The sequence below is a fragment of the Staurois parvus genome, unplaced genomic scaffold (assembly GCF_062004578.1).
Source record: "Staurois parvus isolate SC_StPar_1 unplaced genomic scaffold, SC_StPar_1.0 ptg000538l, whole genome shotgun sequence".
Classification (NCBI taxonomy): Eukaryota; Metazoa; Chordata; class Amphibia; order Anura; family Ranidae; genus Staurois; species Staurois parvus.
In genome coordinates, this window is record NW_028318334.1 from 2,211,600 (window position 1) to 2,230,656 (window position 19,057).

The following is a 19,057-nucleotide window of genomic DNA, read 5'->3' on the forward strand; positions in this document are numbered from 1 at the left end:
GTTAGCTAGTACAAGAAACAACTCCACCTTTCCCTCCTTTTGTTTTATAAATGGATCAAAATTAAATGATTTAAAACACAATCAGTCTGCTTGTCCCAGCTGGGTCTCCAGACATAGCACCATCAGTAAGTCTAATAATAGATTTTCCAGCCTAGTTACACTTCATTGGATGCCTAGGCCTTCTGACTTGTTACCACTCCATCTACCTAGCAGTGACGCACTGGAGGTCCCCGGGTGTGCAAAGAGGAGAAAGAATGGAATATTAAACACAATAATCTGTCTACAGTGAGGAAATGTAAAAGATTCTGGAGTCCTAACTGGGTAATCAAATCAAGAGAGATACAAATAATCCGTAAAATGTGCTACTTGGCTGCACACAACAAAGAGTCCCTTTGGCCAGTCATTATTGTCAGCATTCATGAGATGTATTATGGTCATTCTTTTATTTAAGCCTTACACAAATTGATTTGTACCACTTCCATCATAGAATCAACTATAAATCACTTTAACAAAATGGAGGCCATCTGCACACAGCCACCAATTCCCTGTTGCGTGATTGTGATTAAAATGAGTAAAAGATGGCGTCAGCTCCTCTCCTCCACCTGTAGAGAACCCCTCTGTCGTGTTTCGCCCTTTTCGGGGCTTATTATAGAAGACGTAGTAGCCTCAGGACACAGTGGAACACCGATCATTGTACGGGACCTCTGTGCGAGGTCCCGATCATGTGATCACTGATTGGCCAATCAGTGATCACATGCAGAGTAGTAAGCAAGATGTCACTTCTGACATCATTGCTTACTACGTGTGAAATCTGTGAATGATGACAGAGGTCACATGGTACAAGGCTATTCACAACAGCCTTGTACCATGTGACAAGATGTGACCAATCACAGCTCAGACAGCATTTCTCAATGGCTGCAAGAATGCAGCCAGAGAGAAAGAGAAATTATTGCTTTTACAGCCTTTATGGGTGTAAAGGCAATCAGTGTAAAAAAAAAAAAAACTTCATCACCCCCCACAAGTAGTACAGTGTCACCTGCTAGGGTAACACTATGTAAAAAGAAAAAAAAACATGAATAACAATATAAAAAAAAAAATAAAAATGTAAAAAAAAAAGTTTAAAAATTATAATTTTTGGTTATAAACTAATTTGGGTTATTTTTTTTTACTAAAAAGATAAACGGAATAAATTTTGGACAAGATTTATATGAAATATTATTTATTTGCAAAATTTTATAAGAAAAACACTTTTTTTTCAAAATTTTTGGACTTTTTCATTTATATGGCAAAAAAAATAAAAATCCCAGTGGTGAATAAATACCACCAAAATAAAGCTTTATCTGTCTCAAACAAATGCTAAAAAAGTCTATGGGTACGGTGTTGCATGACCGTGCAATTGTCATTCAAAGTGTGATAGCACTGAAAGCTGAAAATTGGTCTGGACAGGAAGGGGGTAAAATTGTCTGGACTTGAAGTGGTTAAAGCTTGTATGAGAAATTTTCATTCTCCCATATGAGGCTGTATGACCCCTGGCCCTCTGTCTGGACAGTGCAGATTGGTCCTGTGCTGATCACATGCACTCTCCCAAGAAAAAAAACTCCAGCAATACACACCAAAACTAGGCATGTGCAGCTTGCTCCCAAGGCTCTGTGCTATCAGATGGATTCGGGACAGTAGAAGGGGAGGATCAGAGAAGACAGGATCAAACAGCCTTTTTTTTTTTACAAGGCAAAGGATTAACCCCTTAGGTTCCACAGTGAGTATATCAAGCATGCTTTACTGCATATACAGACTGATTTTACTGTTGTGGGTTTAGGAACACTTTAAAAATAGGTTCACATTAGTGCGGCTACAATTTAATCCGATTTTCAGTGTGATTATGAAGTGCAATTTGGTTGCATTTTTGGTATTACTGTGTTTTGACTCGTCCAGCGGGGAAGAATCATTGGTCGTTTAGCCGCGGGCACCCAGCGGTGTTCTAACCACCAGTGACTCATCTCTGCTGTCAGCCAGGGGATTCCCAACTGACACTAGAATGTAAACAAATGAGCCTGTCCTTGTAAAAAAAAGAAAAAAATGTGGGGGTCCCCCATAATCCATGCCAGGCCCTTTGTCAACGCTTTAAAAATTTTTTACAGGCTACCTGTTTACAGTTACAGAGGAGGTCTAGCGCTAGAATTATTGCTCTTGTTACAACGTTCGCAGCAATACCTCACACGTATGCTGCGAACACAGTTTACATATGCATGTGCGACTTACGTATGTGCTCACTTCTGCGCGCGAGCATGGAGGGATGGGGGCGCTTTAAATTTTTTTCTTTTTTTTTTGTATTTTTACACCGTCCCATTATTAATCTTTTTTATGACTTTTACTCCTATTACAAGGAATGTAAACATCCCTTGTAATAGAAATAATTATGACAGGTCCTCTTTAAAGAGAGATCTGGGGTCAAAAAGACCCCAAATATCCCAAATCTCTCATTTACCTTTAGCCCGGGTTTACATATATGTGGTGCAGTACATCGTATGTGATTCACACAGCAACCACACTGCATTCCTGTGCAAATCACATGCGATTTGTATGTTGTGCGATTGCAGATGTACATTTTGTATGGCTCTAATCGCACCGCACCCAAAAGGAGTAAGACCCTTTTTTGGGTCCACACTAGAATCGTATCGCATGGGTATTCACACCTATGCGATCAGCTTCTGCACATCACACCACGTCAGCCAATGGTCTTGCATTATATTGCATGGGATTGTACACCCCATTACTTGGCTTACCGCCATCCACGACCTCTTTGTTTCCCGCTCCCTCAACCTCCTAGCGATCACGGAAACCTGGATCCAGCCCACTGACTCTACCTCCCCTGCTGCACTCTCCTACGGAGGTCTCACCTGGACCCACTCACCCAGGCCTAACGGTCGTAAAGGTGGTGGGGTTGGTCTGCTCCTGTCACCGCAGAGCACCTTCCGAGTCCTCCCAAACCCCCCCTCCCTATCCTTCTCCTCCTTCGAGGCCCACTGCGTTCGACTATTCTCCCCAACCCCCCTGAAGATTGCTGTGATATACCGGCCTCTTGGATCCATACCCCGCTTCCTGGATGACTTCTCCTCCTGGCTACCCTTCTTCCTCTCCTCTGAGCTACCCACCATCATCCTTGGGGATTTCAACATCCCTGTCAACCTCGACAACCCAGACACAGCCCGTCTCCTCCACCTAACCTCCTCCTTTGCACTTGCACAGTGCATACAATCCTCCACCCACTCCGACGGAAATATCCTGGACCTTGTCTTCTCCAACCGCTGCGCTCCCCACAACCTCACTAACACCCCCTTCCCTCTCTCTGACCACAACCTGATCACCTTCTCTATCTCCTCGTCCTCCAACGCCTACCCCTCCAAATGTCACACTACTACCAGCTGTAACCTCCGCAACCTTAACCCTGCTCCCCTCCACTCGGCAGCTGATCAACTCCAGGACCGCATCCTCCCCCTGTCCTGCCCCGACTTGGCTATGACTGCCTATAACAACGCGCTGCCAACAGCCCTTGACTCACTAGCGCCTTTAACCACACGCAACATCAGACCCCGACCGCTCCAGCCCTAGCAGACTGATCACACCAAAACCCTCAAACGACAAAGTCGTGCCCTGGAGCGACTATGGCGCAAAACCAAATCCCAACAAGCCTTCACCCGCTATAAATCTGCCTTCCGCACCTACAACTCCTCCCTCCATGCTGCCAAACAGGCCTACTTCTTGACCCTCATCAAGGCCCTCTCCTCCAATCCTCGCCGACTCTTCTCTGCCTTCAGCTCTCTACTCTCTCCACCCCCACCTCCACCTCCACCCAGCACCTCACTCACTGCCCTTGAGATTGCCAATCACTTCAAAAACAAGATTGACACAATTCGCAAGGACATTGCCGCAACTCACACGCCCTCTCAACCCGTCCCCTCTCACACAGCTACCCCCTTATCCCCCCTCCCCCTCGACATAACCTGCAGGGACTTCGTCGCTGCTCAAACTCTCTCCAACCCCCTTCACCCTCACTCAGCTACCCCCTCATCACAACCTCTCCCACGGCCCCACCACTGCTCTGACCTCCTCTTCCACCCCACCCTACATTCCTCATACTGAAGCTCCCCCCACACTCCGCACCTTTGACCTTACTACCATCGAGGAAGTCTCCAAGATCCTCTCTGATGCCCGCCTCACCACCTGCCCCCTCGACCCTTTCCCCTCACAACTCTTACGACCTTCCTCCTCCTCCATCCTATGCTCCCTCACCCACATCTTCAATCTCTCCCTCTCCTCAGGCACTTTCCCCTCCCCTCTGAAACATGCACACATCACCCCCATACTTAAAAAGCCCTCCCTGGACCCCAATGACCCGAACAACCTCAGACCCATCTCCCTGCTCCCATTTACATCTAAACTCCTCGAGCGCCTAGTCTACACCCGCCTATGCTCTCACCTCAACGACAACAACCTCCTCGATCCCCAACAGTCCGGCTTCCGTCCCCTACACTCCACCGAAACTGCCTTACTCAAACTCTCCAACGACCTGCTAACCGCCAAAGCTAATGGCCACTATTCAGTGCTCTTACTCCTTGACCTCTCTGCGGCCTTTGACACAGTCGACCACCCCCTCCTCCTCAAAAAACTACACTCCCTCGGCCTCAGAGATTCTGCTCTCTCCTGGCTCTCATCCTACCTGTCACAACGCTCCTTCAGCGTTACCTATAATGCTACCACTTCCCCCTCACTCCCCCTCTCTGTTGGGGTCCCTCAAGGCTCTGTCCTCGGGCCCCTTCTCTTCTCCATCTATACCTCCTCCCTTGGCCAACTCATACACTCTCACGGCTTCAACTACCACCTCTATGCCGACGACACACAAATCTATCTCTCAACCCCCCACCTCACCCCCTTGGTCTCAGCCCGAATCACACACCTACTGAGCGACATATCAGACTGGATGTCGCTCCACTTCCTTAAATTGAACCTCTCCAAAACCGAGTTTCTTGTCTTCCCCCCAGCCCGGACACCACCCCCCATTGATTTCTCCGTCACGTCCAACAACGCTACCATCAAACCCGCCCCGCAGGCCAGAGTACTGGGTGTCATTCTGGACTCCAACCTATCCTTCCAGCCCCAAGTCCAATCTTTAACAAACTCGTGCAGACTCCACCTCCGCAACATCGCCAAAATCCGCACGTTCCTAACCCCAGAAACCACTAAACAGCTCATCCACTCCCTCATCATATCATGACTCGACTACTGCAACTCCCTCCTCACTGGCCTGCCTCGCCGCTGGCTATCCCTGCTTCAGTCAATCCTGAATATGGCTGCCAGACTCATTCACCTTTCCAACTGCTCCGTTTCCGCCACCCCCCTCTGCCAATCCCTCCACTGGCTTCCGATTGCGCAACGGATCAAATTCAAAATCCTAACGCTGACGTACAAAGCTGTCCACCATACTGCCCCGAACGACATCACTGACCTAATATCCAAGTACTGCCCAGCATGCACACTCCGCTCCTCACAAGACCTCCTTCTCTCTAGTTCCCTGGTCTCCTCCTCCCATGCCCGCCTCCAGGACTTCTCCAGGGTGTCACCCATCCTCTGGAACTCCCTGCCCCAACCCATCAGATTATCACCTACTCTCCTCTCCTTTAGGCGCACCCTGAAAACCCATCTCTTCAGGGAAGCCTACCCCACCCCCTGCTAACTTGCCGACCTCCTCCACTCTTCCTACCACTCCATCCCCCACAGCTATCTCCTCCTGTGCCACCACCCCCTCCCTCCTAGATTGTAAGCTCGAAAGAGCAGGGCCCTCGATCCCCTCATGTATTGCATTGTATTGGTATTGTTCTGTCACGTTCTGTCCCCCTCTGTAATGTACAGCGCTGAGCGAAGTATTGGCGCTTTATAAATACTGTATAATAATAATAATAATAATTAACTCCCAGCATTCCATAAGAACATACCTAAATAATAATATAATCACACAAGGATTGTGGAAAAGTTTAGGCCGCGGCCCCTTTATTGGGTTTAAATCCATTTTAATTATGAAATGAACTTTAACCTTCAATATCAAACAGAACCGCTCTTAACCATTAACAGACCAACATGCTTAGTACCAAGCCCGGGTTCACATATGTGCGGTGCAGTATATTGGGGCAGCACAGTGGCTAAATGGTTAGCACTTTCGCCTGGCAGCACTAGGGTCATTGGCTCAAATCCCAGCCATGGCACCACCTGCCTGGAGTTTGCATGTTCTCCCTGTGCCTGCGTGGATTTCCTCCGGGTACTCTGGTTTCCTCCCACACTCCAAAGACATGTTGGTAGGTTAAATGGATCCTGTCTAAATTGTCCCTAGTATGTATGAATGTGAGTTAGGGACCTTAGATTCTACGCCCCCTGAGGGTTAGGGACTGATGTGAATGTATGATATATATGTAAAGTGCTACGTAAATTTATGGCGCTATATAAGTACCTGAAATAATAATAATATTGCATGCGATTCACACAGGAACCGCACTGCATTCCTGTGCAAATCACATGTGACTTGTGTGTGGTGCAACTGGAGCCATAGATTTTGCATGGTTCTATTGGCACAGCACCAAAAACGTGAAGGACCCTTTTTTGGGTCCGCACTAAAATCGTATCGCATGGGTATTCACACCTATGCGATCCGATTCTCCACATCGCACTGCATTTTGCAGACTGGCTTCTGGGTGTTGTTAACTTAACCCCTTTGCGCCGGCCGCACGCAAATGTGCGGCCGCCCGGCGTCTGGGCCTAGATGCCGAGCGGCCGCACATTTGCGTCCATGGAACTAAATACATATGTGCTGAGAGCGCGCGCCGTGCGCGCTCCCAGCACACATGTGTAGTACTCACGGAAAGGCCCAGCTCCGCTCTTTCGAACGGGACCTTTCCCGATAATGTGACCACCGTGACGCGTCATCACGGCGGTCACATGATTCCTAAACCACGCCCCCACCGCCCCGCCTCCCGGCGTCAGAATCTCTTAAAGGGCCGGGAGGCGGCGGCGTCAAGGGGTTAACATATACATGTGCAGCGGTTTGCATGAACGGGGTGCGATTCTGATGCGGTACGGAATTCGCACAGAAAAGTGAGTTCCGGACCGCATCAGTGTGAATCCAGGCTTAAAAGGAAAAAAACTGAAAAAATATATGTCTTTTGATTGTTTTCTTTAACCACTCGCCTACCGGGCACTTATACCCCCTTCCTGCCCAGGCCAATTTCTAGCTTTCAGCGCTGTCGCACTTTGAATGACAATTGCGCGGTCATGCAACACTGTACCCAAATGAAATATTTATAAATTTTTTTGACAGATAGAGCTTTATTTTGGTGGTATTTAATCACCTCTGGGTTTTTTATTTTTTCTTAAACAAACCAAAAACCACTGAAAATTTTGGGGAAAAAAATGTTTTTTTCTTAGTTTTTGTGATAAAATTTTGGAAATAAGTGATTTTTCTCCTTCACTGATGTGAGCTAATGAGGCTGCACTGATGCGCACTGATATGCTGCACTGATGGACACTGATAGGTGGCACTGATGAGCACTGATGAGGAAGCACTGGTAGGTGGCACTGATGGGCATTGACAGGCATCACTGATGGGCACTGAAAGGCAGCACTGATACCCGGCACTGATAGGCGGCACTAACTGGCACTGTTAGGCGGCACTGACTGGCACTGTTAGGCGGCACTGACTGGCACTGATTGACATTGATAGGTGGCACTGACTGGCAGTGATGGGTGACACTGAAAGGCAGCTCAGATGGGCACTGATATGTGGCATTGATGTATACTGGTGTGCACCGATATGTGGCATTGATGGGCACTGGCACGAGGCGCTGATATAAGGCACTGATGGACACTGACAGGTGGCGCTACTGGGGCAACACAGATCATCAGGGCACACTGATCATCAGTGCTCTGATGATCTGTGTACATGTCCCCTCCGCGGAAAGCCGATTACCGGCTCTCCTCTCCTCTCGAGCTGTCAGCGTGACAGCTCGTGGGGAGTGAAATGCCGATAACCGGCATTTCCCTGTTTACATGTGATCAGCTGTGATTGGACACAACTGATCACATGACCGAGCCGACATCTTTGGCTCTTTCTGTGATCGGTGATCCGCTGTGTCCGAGGGACACAGCTCGCCGCCGACTGCCGCGCTGCACGCTCCCTGAGCCGCACATGCACAGTGAGAATGGGAGGACGTCATATGATGTCCTCCCAGAACGAGAGAACCACCTTCCGCCTGTCATATTACTATTACTATCAATTTCAATTGATAGAAGATGTCCTCTGAAATGAACGGAACTTGACAACAATAGGTGGACCTGGGCCTGTATATCCGACTGCTTCAGCAAAGGAAGGTTTGGTAGTATAATGGACGCTCACCTACCACTTCGTTGAAAAGAGTCCAGTGCTCAGAGAGTCCGCCATCGCCAGCAGACCTGGACTTCTTCACTGTCAGTGGTATGCTATTCATCTTCATCCCTCAAACCAATGTGTCAGATTTTTTAAATGGTTTACGCAGGGATTTGTACTTTAAAAGGCCTGGAGAGTGTAATGTTAGAGCTGAGATCTAGCAGACACCTCTTACTTCTCTGCTTCCTATTAAGTGGAGGCCCCATGACAAAAGGCCTGTACTGGGCCCCAGGAGAGAGAGCCATACACAGCTTCATTTATGTATGCAAAATCCACAGGCTGAATGAGAGAAAGTCAAATTATTGCCCCATCCACATCCACCAACAGTGTGGACGGAGGAATCTCCATTGTTTTCGGAAGCCATGGCTGCCTGAATATAATTGTACCGCTGAACAGTGACCCACAGCTGATACAGAGGAAGGTAAAAAAAAAACAAACAATGGCACATGATCCAATTTGCTGAGTATTCAAGCATGCACACAGATGCAGCTGGGTCCTGGAACCTTGCGGCATCCCACAGCATGTCCAGGAAACCTTCCACATATGAAGACTTGCCAGGGCCTGAATACATGAGAGAGACCTGCAGCACTTCTGTGCACTTGGGGAATCCTGCGTTGCACCTGTGCCCCTGAGTAAAACACCACCTCCTGAAAAGTGACGTAGCAATCTCAGGAGGAATCAAGCCCTAGGCAAGGAATCAAGAATTGCTGTGCCACAGCAGAGAGCACCGGACCAGAGATTAGGTGAGTAGAAGCATCTTTCCTTTATAGGATAGTTAGTATAAGGCATAGAATGGGGATGGACGCACGTTTAACCACTTGCCCTCCTGAGGATTTACCCCCCTTCCTGACCAGGCCATGTTTTGCGTTACAGAGCTGCGTTATTTTAACTGACAATTTCGCAGTCATGCCACGCTGCACCCAATGAATTTTACTTCTTTTTTCCCCACAAATTAAGCTTTCTTTCGGTGGTATTTGATTGCCTGTGCGATTTTTTTATTTTTTGCGCTATAGAAAAAAAAAAGACTGACAATTTTGAGAAAAAAAGCAATATTTGTGACTTTTTGCTTTTAAACATGCCCAGAAAAAAATTAACAAAATCAAATTTATCATAAATTTAAGCCAAAATGTATTCTGCAACGTCTTTGCTAAAAAAAAAAAATCACTATTTTTACTAGTAATGGCAGATATCATCAACTTATAGTGGGGCTGCAGCGGGCATTTTGACACTGGGGGGGGTGAACTGACTTGGTGTCACTGACATCCCCAGTGACACCAATACAGTGATCAGTGCTAAAAAAAAAAAGGCACTGACACTGTACTAATGGCACCGGGGAGGAAGGGTAACTGAGGGGCGATCAAAGGGTTAACTGTGTGCTGTTTTACTTGGTGCTGTGTCTGTGTACTTCACTGTAAGCACACTGCTTTGGATGGCTGTGGTGTGCACAGCCATCCACAGCAGTGTGCTGGAGCTGACAGGGAGGAGAACTATTTTGTTTACAAACAGTTCTCCTCCCCATCGGAGATACTCGGCAATCACCAGGCGTCAGCGAGTAATCACCGTCAGGGACCCGGGGATTAACAGGGCTGCACATAGCGGTGTGGGTAGGGCGCTCCCAGCACACATGTCCGGTACTCACGGAAAGGTCCTGGTCTCCTCTTTCGATCGGGACCTTTCCTGATCATGTGACCGCCGTGATGGCGCGTCACGGTGGTCACATGACCCTAAAGCCCGTCTCGGCTTCTGAAACTTTTAAAGGGCCGGGAGTCGCCGGCATGAAGGGGTTAGGTACGCTTTCCTGAAAAGAATAAGCCTTTTAGTATGTGTGTACAAATTAAAAATAAAAAACCCTGGCAGCAAAATGATTAAAGGAACAGCAGTCAGATTTAAAAATGTGCCATGCTCCTGGTGTAATGGGTCCTGAGGGCCAGTTCACACCAAAGTACAAGCATTATGGGATCTGTGCATAAAGTACATTATTGTAACACATTGATGCGCAATTCCCATGCGTTTGCAATGCGTTTACTTATGGTATGAATGGGGATTTGCTGATCTGCGTTATCTTGCAGCGTGTCATGTGCTTATCTCCTGTGACATCACTTCCATCATGGTTGGTGATTATGGTGTAGAAAAACAAGATAGTGGCAGGAGGGGGAAACATTTTTTTGTTTGTTTAATCGGTAGGATGTGCTGTATAGCATTGCAACATTGATTGTGAACACCAATCACAACACTGCAATGTTACAGAATTTCCATTCATGTTGTGTATGGTTGTGCAACGTACCACTACAGCTCTGGTGTGAACTGACATTTAATCGGTTTATGTGTAGCAAATCCTTGGCTCTGGAATGTCAGGGCCACAAAAGAGAAAAATAGAGAAGTGGCCCCATGGGATTGTCACCCCTTTCAGCCATTTGTGGGAGGGAGAGGAGGGAATCCAGCAGCACTGTGGGGGGTGGGGGGACGACACTGGGGGGCCTGGGCAGCAGGTGGAAATGTATGGTGCACAGGGAGGGTGATAGATGCACCAGGGGGGCAATTACTGGAACTGATCCCCTGTATGGCTCCCACTGCAGCAGCTGAAAGCCAGCAAGATGGAGAGGAGAAGAAGCCAGATTTCAGTTGCTACAAAGAGAGCCATACAGGGGATCGGTTCCAGTAATTGTCCCTCACACCGTGCTGATCACCTTCCCTGCCCACATCCGATTCACCCAGCTGCCTGGGCCCCCCTGCTGGTCTGGGCCCCATGCAGGAGGACTGGTGGTACCCCCTTATCCACGGCCCTGCTTGTAGTATAAATGACAAGCCATCTACTGAAGTGTGCCTGGACTCTTTGCATGCCCAAGTACATCCCCCGAGAGCTGGTCCCTGCACAAGTCCTTGAGCTGAACTAATTCTGCTAATTCTGCTAATTGAGCTAATTCTGCTGTCGACCTCCTCTTTCTTGCAGTGCTCCAGTGGTACAACCTCCCACTGTAATGAGGCCCCATTTCCAGAAGTGGATTGCTCTCATTGTGGAGGTCATTTCTTTGATATATCTTGCCCTTTGCTGACAATGTGGAAATGACTCCATACTAGCTGCTCTTCAAGCCTGAGAAATGTTCCCTCTGTAGAGAAGGATGTGAAGAAAGATAAATCAGCAATATAAACAAAGTGAAGGCTGTGTCTACTAGGACACTTTTCTCAGGCGATATTGCTGCAGAAAGGAATGCAAAAGGGCGCCATATTTCATGTTTAGACTCCTCCAAGCCACCCTGAAAATATTGGTGTGGACGCCAACAGACATAGGCCAATTCACACATGTGCCCTTACATTTACTGTATTTATTACAGGTATTCATATAGCGCGGACAATCTATGTAATGCGTTGCAGATTATACATTCACATCCGTACCTGCTCTAACCATGTTTGTTAATAAGTATGTTCCGGTATCTTTTTCATGTGTTTACATGCGTTTCCTATCGGTTTTCAAAAAAAAGGATATTTTGTCTGTAGCCCCCATCATTAACCTCTTGCTGCCCACGTAACGCATGTGTGGTGGCAAAGGTGAGCTATAATCTCCGCATGCCAAACATAGGCATACATGGCTGGCAGGGCTTTCTGATCTGTGTGCGTGCGGTCTCTACCAATGATCAGGAGCTTGAGATAGCAGCTACCGATCATGTGACCACTGTGACAGTCAAATCACAGGGGTCCCATGGTCAGGTGGTCCTTTCTGCCCCACTGGGCATAAATACCCAGTTAAAGGGATGCAGGGCCTTGGTGGAAAGGGGTAAAAAATAACAAGTCAACTCTAAAACTGTATTGCAGCTTACCTTAGATGTGGCGGCTGCATTAGTTTGCTTTTTTCCCATACTCTTTTTCCTTCCTGTGCAAGAGCTTCCTGTATTAACCACTTGCCTACTGGCACTTTTACCCCCTTTGTGCCCAGGCCAATTTTCAGCTTTCAGCGCTGTCGCACTTTGAATGACAATTGTGCGGTCATGCAACACTGTACCCATATGACTTTTTTATATTTTTTTTCACACCCTTAGAGCTTTCTTTTGGTGGTATCTAATCACCACTGGGTGTTTTATTTTTTGCACGATAAACAAAAAAATTAGAAAATTTTTTTTCTTTGTTTCTATTATAACATTTTGCAAGCTGGAAATTTTCGCTTTCACTGATGTGCGTTGATGAGGCTGCACGGATAGGCAGCACTGATGGACACTGATAGGCAGCTCTGATGGGCACTGGTGAGGTGGCAAAGATAGGCAGCATTGATGAGGTGGTACTGATGAGGCGGCACTGTTGGGCATTAATGAGCAGGCACTGATGATGCTGCACTGATATGTAGCAGTGATGGGCACTCAAAGGAGACAATGATGGGTGACACTGACTGGCGGCACTGCTGGGCACTGATGGTTGAAACTGCTGGGTGGCACTGATGGGCGGCACTGCTGATCTGTTCTGTGACATTTGCCAGTTATCGGCAGTACTGTACTTTCCTCATGCTGTGGCAGTGTGAAGAAAGTACAGCTGATAACCGGCAACTGTATTTACTCGGTTCTCTACTGTGTCATTGGACACAGCTGATCACGTGGTAAAAGGCCGCTGTGATTGGCCTTTTACCTCATCATGTGATCAGATGTGTCTGTAGAACACAGCGATCATAGAGAGCATCGGGGGGCACACAGGACGGCATGTTCTGGGAGGATGTCACTGGTTGTGAAGTGGTAGACCAGTCACTGCTGCTCTCTCTCCTTGTAGGGGAACTGGTCTCGTCTCCGCCCCCTCCTGTAGTTTTCAGCAGGCAACATATAGTGGGTGCTCCCTGCACATTAAATCTGACCAAACAAAAGGAAATCCACTCCTCAACAACATTTTTAACCATTACATTAGATTTCGCTCAGGCCTGTGAGAAATCAATACATTCCCCCAGTGTGAATGGACAAATCTGTTGCCGGCTATTGAATTCCGAGAGCCAGCATGCGTGTTGTTAGAATACAATACCTGACGTGACGTGCATACTTCAGAAGGCACAGCGAGCATAGTGCATGTCATTTGCCTAGATGAGTGCCATGCATTGTCACTGCACATGTTATTTATATAGAGTTATGTTTATTTGTACCATGTCATTTATTAACTCCCCAACCCCCCCCCCCGTTCACAAATCACATTATTCTCACATCAATGTAACAAGGTGCAGTGCAATTTTTGAAAAGGTGCAAGTGTTTTTTTTGGTGCAGCATAGTGCATTTTTTGTCCCCATAGACTTCAATGGATGCACATGAAGCGCACATGAAGCACACGACACATTTTGGGTGTAGCTTTGTGCTCAACACCCTCAATCTCTTCCCCCTAGCAACAATTCCCTTTATATTGTAAAGTGCTGAGCAAACTGTTGGCGCTATATAAATCCTGTATAATAATAATAATGTCACAGCAGATCTTGCTGCTCATGGGCTAAAACGAAAATGCATAAATAAATGCTGAACAACTAAACACTGAAAGATGCATGATTATGGTAGGTTCATTGGTCCCAGCATGTCTATGTGTGAATGTGAGTTAGGGACCTTAGATTGTACACCCCTTGAGGGTTAGGGACTGATGTGAATGTACAATATATACAGTCAGGTCCATAAATATTGGGACATCAACACAATTCTAACAATTTTGGCTCTATACACTACCACAATGAATTTGAAATGAAACGAACAAGATGTGCTTTAACTGCATACTGTCAGCTTTAATTTGAGGGTATTTACATCCAAATCAGGTGAACGGTGTAGGAATTACAATAGTTTGCATATGTGCCTCCCACTTGTTAAGGGACCAAAAGTAATGGGACAATTGGCTTCTCAGTTGTTTCATGGTCAGGTGTGTGTTATTCCCTCATTATCCCAATTACAATGAGCAGATAAAAGGTCCAGAGTTCATTTCAAGTGTGCTATTTGCATCTGGAATCTGTTGCTGTCAACTCTCAAGATGAGATCCAAAGAGCTGTCAGAGAGATAGCAAAAACATTAGGCGTGGCCAAAACAACTGTTTGGAACATTCTTAAAAAGAAGGAACGCACCGGTGAGCTCAGCAACACCAAAAGACCCGGAAGACCACGGAAAAAAACTGTGAAGGATGACCGAAGAATTCTTTCCCTGGTGAAGAAAACACCCTTCACAACAGTTGGCCGGGTCAAGAACACTCTCCAGGAGGTAGGTGTATGTGTGTCAAAGTCAACAATCAAGAGAAGACTTCACCAGAGTGAATACAGAGGGTTCACCACAAGATGTAAACCATTGGTGAGCCTCAAAAACAGGAAGGCCAGATTAGAGTTTGCCAAACGACATCTAAAAAAGCCTTCACAGTTCTGGAACAACATCCTATGGACAGATGAGACCAAGATCAACTTGTACCGGAGTGATGGGAAGAGAAGAGTATGGAGAAGGAAAGGAACTGCTCATGATCCTAAGCATACCACCTCATCAGTGAAGCATGGTGGTGGTAGTGTCATGGCGTGGGCATGTATGGCTGCCAATGGAACTGGTTCTCTTGTATTTATTGATGATGCGACTGCTGACAAAAGCAGCAGGATGAATTCTGAAGTGTTTCGGGCAATATTATCTGCTCATATTCAGCCAAATGCTTCAGAACTCATTGGACGCCGCTTCACAGTGCAGACGGACAATGACCCAAAGCATACTGCAAAAGCAACCAAAGAGTTTTTTAAGGGAAAGAAGTGGAATGTTATGCAAGTCAATCACCTGACCTGAATTCGATTGAGCATGCATTTCACTTGCTGAAGACAAAACTGAAGGTAAAATGCCCCAAGAACAAGCAGGAACTGAAGACAGTTGCAGTAGAGGCCTGGCAGAGCATCACCAGGGATGAAACCCAGCGTCTGGTGATGTCTATGCGTTCCAGACTTCAGGCTGTAATTGACTGCAAAGGATTTGCAACCAAGTATTAAAAAGTGAAAGTTTGATTTATGATTATTATTCTGTCCCATTACTTTTGGTCCCTTAACAAGTGGGAGGCACATATGCAAACTGTTGTAATTCCTACACCGTTCACGTGATTTGGATGTAAATACCCTCAAATTAAAGCTGACGGTCTGCAGTTAAAGCACATCTTGTTCGCTTCATTTCAAATCCATTGTGATGGTGTATAGAGCCAAAAATGTTAGAATTGTGTCGATGTCCCAATATTTATGGACCTGACTGTAGGTAAAGCGCTGCGTAAATTGACATCTCTATATAAGTTAGGGACCTTAGATTGTACGCCCCTTGTGGGTTAGGGACTGATATGAATGCACAATATATATGTAAAGCGCTGCGTAAATTTATGTCGATATATAAATTAGGGACCTTAGATTGTATGCTCCTTGAGGGTTAGAGACTGCTGTGAATGTACAATATATACAGTTGTGTTCAAAATAATAGCCGTGTGTTGAAAAAAGTGAATAAAGCTCAAAATCCTTCTAATAGCTTTTATTTCCATACACACAAATGCATTGGGAACACTACACATTCTATTCCAAATCAAAACATGAAGAAAAATATATCAAATTTGTGTTGTTCCTCTAAAAATAATGAAGAAAAGTGATTAGACTGTTCAAAAAATAGCAGTGTTTGTATTCTTCTTTACAAACTCAAACATTCACTATATAAACTGAAAAATGTTTGAAGATTTTGCTTTCCTTTGAATCAATTAATATTTAGTTGTATAAGCACTGTTTCTGAGAACTGCTGTACATCTGTGTTGCATGGAGTCAACCAACTTCTGGCACCTGTGAACAGCAGCCCAGGATGATTGGACTACATTCCACAGTTCTTCTCTATTTCTTGGTTTTGCCTCAGAAACTGCATTTTTGATGTCACCCCACAAGTTTTCTATTGGATTAAGATCCGGGGATTGGGCTGGCCACTCCATAACGTCAATCTTGTTGGTCTGGAACCAAGAGGTTGCACGTTTACTGGTGTGTTTGGGTTTGTTGTCTTGTTGGAACACCCATTTCAAGGGCATTTCCTCTTCAGCATAAGGCAGCATGACCTCTTCAAGTATTCTGATGTATTCAAACTGATCCATGATCCCTGGTATGCGATAAATAGGCCCAACACCATAGTATGAGAAACATCCCCATATCATGATGCTTGCGCAACCATGCTTCACTGTCTTCACAGTGTACTGTGGCTTGAATTCAAAGTTTGGGGGTCGTCTGACAAACTGTCTCTGGCCACTAGACCCAAAAAGAACAATCTTACTTTCATCAGTCCACAAAATGTTGTGCCATTTCTCTTTAGGCCAGTCAGTGTGCTCTTTGGCAAATTGTAACCTCTTCAGCACATCTTTTTTTCCCAACAGTGGGACTTTGCGGGGGCTTCTTGCAGATAGCTTGGCTTCACATAGGCGTCTTCTAATTGTAACAGTACTCACAGGTAACTTTAGACCTTCTTTCATCTTCCTGGAGCTGATTGTTGGCTGAGTCCTTGCCATTTTGACTATTCTTCTATCCATTCGAATGGTAGTTTTTCGCTTTCTTCCACGTCTTTCAGGTTTTGGTTGCCATTTTAAAGCATTTGCAATCATTTTAGCTGAGCAGCCTATCATTTTCTGCACTTCTTTATATGTTTTCCCCTCTCCAATCAACTTTTTAATCAAGGTACGCTGTTCTTCTGAACAATGTCTGGAACGACCCATTTTCCTCAGAATTTCAGAGAGAAATGCACTTTAACTAGCATGTACATTTGCTGCCTTCCTTCCTTAAATAAGGGCAATAATTGCCACCTGTTTTTCAAAGAATGAATGACCTCACTAATGGAACTACACACTGCTATTATTTTGAACATGCCCCTTTCTATTATTGATTCAATTACACAGAATCAGCAGCATGCATGTCATGACTGTTGGGTCTGTTGGATTTCTATTACTCTACTACACCTGCTAGTAAATTATTTGCCATGTAGATATATTATTTCTACAAAAACAGTGATTGATCAGGTTAGTGATGTCTGACTGCTATTATTTTGAACACAACTGTATATATAAAGCGCTGTGTAAATTGATGGCGCTATATAAGTTATGGACCTTTGATTGTATGCTCCTTGAGGGTTAGGGACTGATGTAAATGTACAATATATATGTAAAGTGCTGCGTAAATTGACAGCGCTATATAAGTTAGGGACCTTAGACTGTACACCCCTTGAGGGTTAGGGACTGATGTGAATGTACAATATATATGTAAAGTGCTGTGTAAATTGATGGTGCTATACAAGTACCTGAAATAAATACAGCAGCACTAGTGTGAACCTGCCCCATTAGCCCCCATTTACAGTGTGCAGCAGATTGAAGTTTGCACATAGAGCAGTCCATTCATTTCAATAGACTGCCCCACACATGACAAAAGAAAAAGAAATATTACAAATTCATTTTTTTAGCCACATGATTTGCCAGATGCATGCAAAACCCCATGTCCTTCATGCCACGTTTGAGACGCCAATAACAATCAATGGCATCACAAGAGTATGGTTAGTGTTTTTGCACGTTTGGTAAAAATGTGCTACCCAAGTGTGAATGCAGTGCAGTCCATCTGCTACAGACACAATATAAACAGAGCACAGACTTCACAGACACACATTAATGATTGCCCGCCCTCAGCCCCTGCCTGCAGAGACTGGGAAGCTTGGCTCACACATGGCAACATACACTGTGTCCTCCATGGGAATATTATTTGCATTTCAATGAAACGGACCCCACCCGCTATCCCAAGTGAGCCAAGACCATTAGTGTGCATGTAGGCTGCTGATGTCACAGGCTCTGTCCCAGCCATACACAGAGATGGGAAGTCCCTGGTGTCTCAGAAGAATTCCAACAACTGCCATTAAAAGATTCTCTGTTCTGACACCGCACTTCAGCTTCTATATAGCCGAAAAACAAAAACATTTCACAAAACACTGGGTCCGATGTGTGAAAATGCCTAAGGACCTTGGTGTTGTTGCTCCCTAATGAATCCAGATTGTTGTCCTCCCAGCCCTACGCTGATGACAGCAGAAAGCTGACTGGACTCCACATCTGTATATATAACTGGGGATTTCCAGACCTACGTCTGACGAGAAGGCCGCTAAAAGGACAAACGCATGCAGGCCATCACTGTAATGCACGGTGACACAAGAACGTGCCATGCCATTCACTATGAATGGCACCCCAATACACCTAACCCAATGCATGTACATTTTAGGCTACTTTTGGCTGAATGCAGCCAAATGTAGAAATTCGGCTAAATCCTTTTCCATTATTATTACATCAAGTTTATATAGCGCCAAAGGGTTTGCTCAGCGCTGTACAATAGGGGGGGGGGGGCAATACATGAAACAGTACAACAATAACTAACAGCACACAAGGGGTTAGAGGGCCCTACTCTTTCGAGCTTACAATCCATGTTTTTTCGATGACTGGGGAAGGGTTAGAACCCCTTTCATATTTAAAGCAGAACTTAACCCACAAGGGAGTTGGTTCTATTTAAAAATCTGTCTGTTACCTCTCCAAGAAAAAAAAAGCAGAATTGCATTCTTTGTGCTTATTTTCTTTTTTACCAACACCGTCAACTCTACCCTA

The 19,057-nt window shown here is 45.7% G+C and overlaps 1 protein-coding gene across 1 annotated transcript in view; it reads right to left on the reverse strand.

Moving 5' to 3' along the window:
• LOC149451451 (inactive phospholipase C-like protein 2) overlaps nucleotides 1-19,057 on the reverse strand; it is a 289,791-nt gene that overhangs the window by 242,338 nt on the left and 28,396 nt on the right. The gene's annotated exons all lie outside the window — the stretch shown is intronic.